Raw genomic sequence first — 10,294 nt, forward strand, 5'->3', positions numbered from 1 at the left:
TTTTCAAAAGCATGGAGATTCATTGATCGACCGGGAACAATGCAGTCTTCAGTCTCAGCAAGAGCATTAAATATTAAACGATCTTTTGTTGGTATTTCATCAGACGAATCATTATCAGTTGAATCACATGGCTCCAGCATTTGTTTTTGTGTGTGCAAAGGACTTTTTGCACGCTTAAACATCCTTGAATGACGTCTTTCACACTAATGCTCAACTTGTTCTATCAAATTATGTTTCTCCAAAGATGTGATAACTTCATAAGCGACTTCAGCTACTTTTTCAAAAGCATGGAGATTCATTGATCGACCGGGAACAATGCAGTCTTCAGTCTCAGCAAGAGCATTAAATATTAAACGATCTTTTGTTGGTATTTCATCAGACGAATCATTATCAGTTGAATCACATGGCTCCAGCATTTGTTTTTGTGTGTGCAAAGGACTTTTTGCACGCTTAAACATCCTTGAATGACGTCTTTCACACTAATGCTCAACTTGTTCTATCAAATTATGTTTCTCCAAAGATGTGATAACTTCATATGGGACTAGATATTTCTCATAAATCTTTTTTATTTTGTAACATGATTTTTTAAATTCCTACAACATTCCAAATGTTCAGCCACATTGTTCCATTTTGGTAGTTTTGCTATTTTCTTCAGGCCACCCACGTGCTGCACTAGGTTGTATAAGTGTGGTAAGTCAACTTCCAAGCCGCTAAATGGTGGTGGTCGCTTGTATGGCACTTTCTGCTATGCTAAGAGGGCTTTGAAAGCGCTTAGCTCTTTTGTAGCTGGCCCATATCATTTTATTTAATACATCTGTATTGACAAAGGATTGTGAAATTAATATTTTTACTATTATTATTTCATTAGATAAGTGTGATTAAATTGTTGCTTGCTAAAAAATTACATTGACTAGGCACAGCTGACAAAAGCACACTAGTTACTTTTAAATAGCTAATTATAATATCCATAGTATAAATAGCAATACTGATTTTAAATCACTATCTCTTGGTCACCTAAAAATTTAAAAATCTAATATAGCTTTTAAAATAGATTTTGATAATATTTATATTTAATGTAAGTTGTACTTGTTATTGGTATTTCAATGTAATTGAACAACCAAATTGATCGTGACCTTATTAAGAATCAAAACATCTAAGAAAAGGTATATTATTTTCTATATTCCTATGAATTACTATTAACGAAGATAAGGAAATATTCTTATTGTACAAAAATAGTTTAAATAATTCTTCTGTAGAAATTATTAAGTAAAATACTGTTTTCATGTGAAAAGAAAAAGAATGGCTGCCCACAACACAGGGAATCCTAGTGTGGGGGCCAGTGCACTTGACTTGTATCTAAATATTCCTGTATATTGTGTCTAATAGTTTTTTTTTTTTATCTTTCTTGCTTTCTTCTTACCTGCTAAAGTAGCTACATTCTGGCGCAACTTCGCATTAGGAAATTGGTTTGTTTGTAGGCGCTAAAGGACCACTACTGGCTGAATATGCTTATGTATCTGTCAAATTGTAAAAAACACTACTTCACCCTTATTACAGTGCCCAGATCAGTTTTTCTTAATACAAACATTGTTTAGTCGTTAGTTGTCAGTCATTTCTCACCCTGAATGCCATGCCATGAATTAAACTTTAATATTGCAATAATAATGACTATTATAGAAACTACAGTCTGTGTTATATTTACCTTGAAGGAGTCACAACTAAAATCAAATTACTTAACATCCTAGCTAACCTTGCTGGGGCCAACTTCAAATAAAGCAGTAAACATTGACTAAGAGCAACCTAGTTTTTGTTATAAGCTTTATATTTTGATTGTTAATTTACTATGTTTTGTTTGCTGCTTACTGTTATCATTTAATAGGGAAAATAAAAAAATTAATGTATTTTATAACAAAATTAAAATGAGTTAAACTTATTCACAAGATAATAGTTTTTCATAATGAAATGTGCAAAGCCTACATCAATTAATCGCATAACTTTGTGCTTTAAAGTTGTGAAAACACTATTTAAACTCTTAATTTAAAGTATAAGAAAATAATTTACCATTAAAAGCAATTAGTCGGACCAGGAGATTGGATGGTTTTTCACACGACATAGTTTACGGTCTGGATGAGGCCTGGTTTCTGTGGGAGTCTCCAATTGTGGAGCTTGGCACTTCATATTATGTGTACATGCTCCAGCAGAAAATTTTCTTTGAGCTCCAAAATTCTGACTATTAAAACGTATAAAATATTTAGGTAATTAACAAAACTCAACATCAAAAATATGAATGCTTCTAATATTACTTTAAAAAAATAATGTATAAACTTAAAATTCTGGAAAAGATTAATAGGTATTATTATAGTTTATTACTACACTTTAGCCGACATTTTGTTTTTGGTAAACGCTGAATTCTTAAATGGTTTAAAATTATTTAATAAGTAAATTTTTGTAACTACATCTATTTTATGCAGTTTTAAACATATACAAATTTTGGTAATTAAAGCAAAACTTTACATCTATTTAGATACCACGTTGTTTAAATCTCCAGCTTTTTCAGTGAATATTTAAAAACTCACCCCAAGTTGTAACTTGTAGGTTGTAGCTCGCAGGGCTGCCAGATCAAGAAACAAAGAATTATCGACGGCGCGTACGCCAACTACTTTTTTTTTTTTTTTTATTAGCCGGATACAAAGTCTATTGGCACTTTAAAAAAAAGGTATAACAAAATATCTTACAAAAATAATTATACTAACTTAAAATTATATAAAACAATGGTGAACTATAAGTAAATAGATTTGAATAAAATTGGACATTTCAGTAAATCTTGGACACGGCGGGGAATTTCTATTTGTGAATTGTGATGATTGACATTGATGACTACCATTTGCAGTGATTAGTCTAAATCTGATCTTGTAGGGCTACGTGCTAAAGCATTTCCAAGTTTAGTTTGATTATTCTCATAAAAATCCATCAACTTCATAATATCCGTTATGGTGGCTACACACGATCAGTTTTCACTGACACTTGAAACTGTTCAGTAAAAAGTGTCAGTTAAAACTGACGTCCCTTGTGTACGCACACGTTCATTTTTAACTGAAAACAAGCTTTTTCATTTGCTTGTGTTGTGTTCTTGTGATTACAAGATGCCATCTGATGATGATGTTTTAGCCGTGTTTTCACTATTATTATATATATTAATTTTAAATCCCGATCATGGTACTCTTTACCTTTATGCTGCCATAAACAAGGCTCATTTTTATATATAAAATAATTGATAATAATCTTATAATAATTGATTATAATCTGATAATAATAACTGATAACTGATGCGATTGTTTAAAAATATGTGAAATCATAATTCAATCAGTTTTAACTGATAACAATAAAACTGTCAGTTTTCAATCTACATACGCTCAGTTTTAACTGACAATTTTTACTGGACAGTTTCAACTGTCAGTTAAAACTGATCGTGTGTAGCCACCATTACTAGTATTAAACGTTGAAATTTAAAGGTCGGGCAACTCAAGATGAGGTGGGATAAGTCGGGACTTTTTGGCGGGAAGTCAAACTAAGCGGGTGTATTAAGTAATTGCGATTTTTCAATATTTCTTATTAATTGTATATATTTGTTTTTTCTTTTCGTGTAAATAGGAAATTAGTAACATTATATAAATAGTACGTAATAATGGGTGAAAACAGCGCCGGGGGGCAGACCCCCGGTGTTAAAGACGCCAAGAAAAGAAAATTAGAGGCGACTAATGAAAATTATAAAGTGTTCACCAAACCGAACTATAAAAGACAATTTCCAGACAATCATAGCACGGACTGTGTAGTTTATGTGGAATCACAAGAAAGTGAGAAGTTAGGGAACAAAAATCCCATAACATTAACTAAATTCTTTACGGACAATATTAAAGGAATAGTGGGAGTTCACCGAGTGAATGCTCACAAAATAGGCATCACTTTCAAAAAACCTGCTCCAGCTAACAATTTCTTAAAAATGGACAGTTTTCTAGGGCGACACAAGCTTAAAGCTTTTGTTCCAGCTCACCTGACCGAAACTACGGGCGTCATACGATATGTGCCCAAGGAGCTATCGAATGCGGAAATATACAAGAACATTATATGCGACACGGAAGTGATTTCAGTAAAAAGGTTTATGAAAAAAGTTGAAGGAAAACTGGTCCCGCTCGGTACGATTTCAGTCACTTTTGCTGCTACAACACTGCCGCAATATGCATTCAGACAGATTTTTAGATACCCGATCCATATGTATATTCCACCACTGCTGCAATGTTTCAGATGCCTGAAATTTAATCACTCAGCACGAGTTTGTCGCGGAGAGCAAATGTGCTCGTCGTGTTCCGGCCGGCACTCCTACAAGGAGTGTGACGTAGACGAAATTTTATGTATTAATTGTAATGGCAATCATTTAGCAATCTCCAGGGATTGCCCCATTAAAAAGAAGAAAATGGAGGAGATAAAGAATAAATATCTTAATATAAACCGAAGTTATGCCACTGTGGTGAGTACAGCTCCCATAGCCCCTCTGATGTTAGACCCTAAAGACTTTCCGGCTATTAAAAAGCCAAACAATAATGATGTGAGTACAGGCACGTTCAATACACAGCAAATTCTCAATAATGACATTATCATTAACGCCATAGTAAAATCTCTTATTACTCTAGGTAATGATAAAAATGAAACACCTATTACAAATAAAAAGATCAAAGAAATACTTTTAGCTAATTTAATAAATTAAACAATGGATACATTTTTAAACATAGCACAGTTTAATATACAAAGCTTACAGAGTAAGAAAGCCTTATTGAATACTTTTCTATTGGAACATAATATAGATATCTGTTTATTAAATGAAACTTGGCTTAAAAGCAGTAGTATAATTCCAAACTTTGCATCATATAACATTATACATAAAAATTCTGTTAATACCCATAATGGTGTAGCTATACTAATCAAACAAAATCTACAGTATGATATATTTAATGGGTGATTCCATTATCGCGGGTGCAACATTTTGACGCATGTTAAGTTTCATAATAATAAAACCAAAAATATTTTAAATAAACATCTTCTTGTAAGTGCTACGTTTCAACAAGTTCACTTTATATTTCGTAAAAAGAATTTTATTGAAATAATTAATATAGTCAGGAATGAGGTTCAAAGTCCTATCGCGGGTGCAACAAAGTTGGCCGAGCCTTTCTAGATCATTAAACAAAAACACAAAAGTCTGTTAATTGTGAAACTTTTATTATGTTATGCCTTCGTATTTCGTAAGGCGTTAAACTAACCAAGTAAACAAATATATTTTTTTATAGGAAACAAAAATAAACACAGAATTATTCACTTTTAAAGCAATCGCGGGTGCAACATCAAATTATCGCGGGTGCAACCCGTCTAATTTAAGTGAATACAAACATCAATAAAACTTTTACAGGAATAAAATAAGATATCAATCAATGTTTATTACTAATCAGAACACTTCTTTGTCACTTATATTATTTATTTCTTTTCAAATACGTCTATATTCGCCGAAAATTCTACAAACGTATTTTTTCCGTCAATCTTTTTCTTTGGCGCTTCCAACTTCGCGATAATATCTTAAAATCGTACGTCTGCTTTGTCATTAACAATTTCAGTGAAATGCTTGCCATCAACCGTCGTCAGGAATTGTACTCTAACCTCTCCATCTTCGTCCATATCGCTCTGACACACCCCTACATAGCGGTATTGAGTACTTTTTTTGCCAGACTTACAGAGCAATTACACGAGCACGTAAAAACCAGCGCTAATATCTCTTGGTAAGACATCAGCACAGGCAGAACCAGTTTCAGGGCATGCTTCTGCGAGTATTTTTGAGGGTTGAAGAGGATATTCGTCGTCTGAAAACATCTGAAATGCGCAATTTTGTTTTAAGTGGGACAAAAGATTTACTCTGATCTGATACTGAAGGACAGAGATTTCCTTCTTGTATTTTATTTGTAAGAGGTTCCAAGTCATCGTCATCCCAATCACTTTTTGTTTCAGTAGTGGTTTTCGGAGATTTCAAAACTAGTCTGCATATGAGATGAGACAGTGAAGTTTGCGCCACGGAAATACTATCATTCCCAACTTCAGGTTGGAAGAAATGTTTTTATTGAATGCCTGGTATATTTTTCAGTCCTTCTCATTTAGCATCCAACATGGCCATCTTTTCTTTAACTTCTTCTTTTGCTACGAATATAAAAAAGATGTTTTTAGACAGACTGCGTGCCAAATCTGTAAAAAAATACGGAATATAATATAACCACACATTAAATATTTGTCACCAATCATGCACACCATATTATTATTATTTAAAGCATAACAAAAAAATAAAATATGTGATAAATCAGGCAATACGGTTATTTGTCAAAGAGTTGCACCCGCGATCCTAACATCACGATCGCGGGTGCAACCAATTTAAGTTTAAGTAAATTTCAATTCAACTAACATTATACTCCTAAAAACGATTTAAATACGTTTGCCTTTGATTTTTTTTTACTTTTACAAAGTTTGAAAACTATAGGATTTCATTTCTGTGAAAAACACAAACTTTTATATCTTTTGTATCGCGGGTGCAACAAGCTAACAGTGACTTTTTATATTCAATAATGCTTAAAAAATAACAACAAGTACTTACATTTTTTTGCACATAAGAATAAAACAATATTTTCACTACACATTTAGCCGGTAGAACATAAACTGAAACTGTCGGTAATAGCTCTTTCGTGCCAGTGTTGCCACGTTGTGATTTTGCAGATTCAGCCAATTCTTCGAATGATAATGTTTCCAAGCGCGCCAAAAATTTAAATATGAAGTAAAATAAAAAATAAAAAATGTTTTAATAAATTTATACCTTTTTCTTTGTACCGATATGAAAAAAAGTAACAAATAGCGTGATTTAGAAATTCATGTCAAAAATCGTCTATAGCGGAATCGCCCTAATACTACTTTTCATGAATCCATTCAGAATATCTGTGTAGCTGTAAAAACATGTATGGGCAAATTGCACATTCTTTGTGTATATTGCCCTCACAATAATGATGTTAATAGGTTTAATATTCACACAATGAAAAAGGTTTTACTTGAAATACCTAAGCCATATATAATAATGGGAGATCTAAATGCACATCATACAGTTTTTGGATGTCAATCAAATAATAGTAGAGGCAATAGTTTGTACAATCTCATTGATGAATTAGACTTGTGTATTTTGAATGATGGGAGTGCTACAACTGTTCAAATTCCAAACAGAAATGCATCTGCTATAGATGTAACTTTGGTTACCCCATCAATAGCTCCTCTTTGTGAATGGCGAATTCATGATGATCCAATGGGCAGCTACCACTATCCAACTCAGGTTGTTGTCAATATAAAACCATCCATATATGAAGTCCGGCCTGTGGAAGAAAAATACATATATAGTAAGGCTGATTGGAATGAATATTGTAAATTATCTGAAACATCTTTTTGTCAGTTGGACACCGAGAATAAAGAACCAATTGCTTTATACAATAATTTTATAAATATTTTGTGTGATATTAGATCAAAAACTATACCTAAACAAAAGTCTAGGCAAACTGTGAAAGTCATGAGGAAACCTGTTCCCTGGTGGAACAAAACATGTAATGATGCGGTTCGAAAGTCCAAAGAAGCCCTGATACTGTATAGAGCTTCACCTAGCATTTCTAATTATATAGAGTACAAAAAAACAGATGCTCAAAAGAAAAGAATACTTAAGAAGAGAGTATTAATTCATGGCATAACTTATGTTTCAATAGAATGACACCTGTTTCTAGAATATGGGGTTATATCAAAAGGTTCAAGAGAATAGGTTCATGTCATAATAGATTTTTCAATGATGAATGGGTGCCTTCATTCCTAGATAACATTGCTGTTGCATGATAACACTGAATCAAATCAAATTAATTTAAACAGTTTAAGTGGAATTTTAAATGATTCATCTGAATTTTTTTTTTTTTTTTCATCTACAATCGGCTATCAGCCATAATCAGATATTCTCCGAGGGTAGTTATGGTAGGGTGCGATTCCTTTGAAGGGCACCGTATGTGTTGTAGAAACTAGATTTTAGATTAGTTTCTCTGGTCTAGGTCTAGTATTTGCCATCTTTTTAGGCGAGTCACGTCATCTCCTGGACTTAACAGATTCTTGGCCAGTTCATTTGTGTGCTTCCTTAATCTTTCTCGGTATCTACAACTGTTTTTGCGGATCACTTCTTTTACGGTTGGTATCTCCAGGTAATCGTGAATTTCGATGTTTCTTACAAACCAGTGAGCATATTTTGAAATAGTTCGCAGTGCAATGTTTTGAAATCTTTGGAGAATTTCGATGTTGGAATTGCATGCACAGCCCCAGAGTTCTATTCCGTATGTCCAGATCGGTTGTATTATGGCCTTGTAAACAAGCAATTTGTTGCTGAGGTTCAGTTTAGATTGCTGGCCTAGAAGCCAAGATAACTCTTTAAATTTCAAGGTGGCTTCTGTTTTCTTGGCTTTTATATGATTAGCCCAGGTCAGCCTTCTGTCGAGATGTAGTCCGAGATATTTCACGCTGTTTTTGCTTGGTAACGGTTTGTCTTCCATATACACAGGTGGACAATCGCCCCTTCGCAGTGTAAATGTTACTTGGACTGATTTACCAATGCTAGGCTTGATTCTCCACCTCTGTAGCCACTCGTTCACCTTATCAAGTTGTTCCTGTAGTTTCATTGAGGCGCTATACGGATTCACATCGCTCGCAAGGCATGCAGTGTCATCCGCGTATGTTGCTGTCACAACATTCTCCGTTTCAGGCAAGTCTGCCGTATACAGCGAGTAAAGGACCGGGCCAAGCACTGATCCTTGTGGAACTGAGGCAGTGATGCAATAAAGCCTTGAAAGCTCTTCCTCATACTTCACTTGAAATCTTCTTTGATCAAGGTAAGATTTTAGGATCATATAAAATGAGTTTGGTAGGAGCGTTTTCAGCTTGTACAGCAATCCTTTGTGCCAAACTCTATCGAAAGCCTGTTGAATGTCTATGAATACTGCTGGACAATACTCTTTTTTCTCTAGCGATTGCCTTATTTTGTGAACCACTCGGTGTACTTGTTCTACAGTAGCATGTTTTTCCCGGAAGCCAAATTGGTGATCGGGTATAATCCTATTTTCATCCAGAACTGGTTTTAGTCTCCGCAGGAAAGTTTTTTCAAAAACCTTTGACATTGTAGGAAGAAGACTTATAGGCCTGTATGAGCTAGGTTCTGTTGGTGGTTTCCCTGGTTTTGCAATCATAATTATTTGTGATATCTTCCATAGCTTTGGGTAGTACTGTATTCTATAAATGGCATTAAATAACATTGTTAGGAATACTATTGGTTTTCTAGGCATTTTTTTAAGGATTTCACCTGTTATTAGGTCGAAACCAGGAGCCTTTTTGTTTTCCAGGTAGCTAATTGTTCGCATTAGTTCCGGTGGGGTGACAAGTTTTAGCGGTAGTGATAACTGCTGGTCACTATTGATAATTCTGTCCACTTCCTCTTCAAACTCAGTCATCGATGATTGGTTTGGTTTGAAGACTTCACTAAGGTGTCTAGCGAAGAGTTCAGCCTTTTCACTGCCGCTCCTAGCCCACGGGTCATTTGTAGATGTCCTTATAGGCGGTATATGGTTTTGTGGTCTTTTAAAGTTTTTAGTAATTTTCCAGAGTGAGTAATTATCTTTCTTGTGCGCCGAGAGTGTACAGTTTTTCTTGGAAGGTTGTGTTCTGATTTTCTTTGATTAACTCTTTTAGTTCTCTAGATATTCTATTGAATTCTGACCTGTCTACATTTGATCTGCTGGTGTGTAATCGCCTTCTTTGTCTCCGTTTTTCTTCCAGCTTGTTGCGTATTTCCATTGGTATGTTATCTGCTTGATTGGGAGAGCTCAGTGTCGGGGTGGCACGCCACGCAGCAACTTGGATGAGATTCGTGATGTAGAATGTTGCCTCATCTATATCTTCTTCTGTCTTGAGCTTAACCTTTAAATCCACCTCATCTTCCAGGTATTCAGCGAATGCGTCCCAGTCTGTTTTATGATTATATAGTGCCAGTCTTTGTTCTCTGTGTATAGCCGTAACGCTAAATGTTGCTATGACAGGCGTGTGGTCAGACCCACCATCAGACGAAGGAGCCACGTCAAAATACACATCAGACAGTCCCTTCACCATAAAAAAGTCCAGTAGGTCAGGTATTCTGTTGGCATCTGTTGGC

At 34.6% G+C, this 10,294-nt stretch overlaps 1 long non-coding RNA gene across 1 annotated transcript; it reads right to left on the minus strand.

Moving 5' to 3' along the window:
* Nucleotides 1-645: 645 nt before the first annotated feature.
* Nucleotides 646-2,625, minus strand: LOC123690594. The gene is made up of 3 exons (XR_006751198.1): nucleotides 2,577-2,625; nucleotides 2,062-2,230; nucleotides 646-1,517 (listed from the first exon to the last, which is right to left on the minus strand). It is a non-coding gene; the product is annotated as an uncharacterized LOC123690594 (long non-coding RNA).
* Nucleotides 2,626-10,294: the final 7,669 nt, after the last annotated feature.

The sequence above is a fragment of the Pieris rapae genome, chromosome Z (genome assembly GCF_905147795.1).
Source record: "Pieris rapae chromosome Z, ilPieRapa1.1, whole genome shotgun sequence".
NCBI classification, from domain to species: domain Eukaryota; kingdom Metazoa; phylum Arthropoda; class Insecta; order Lepidoptera; family Pieridae; genus Pieris; species Pieris rapae.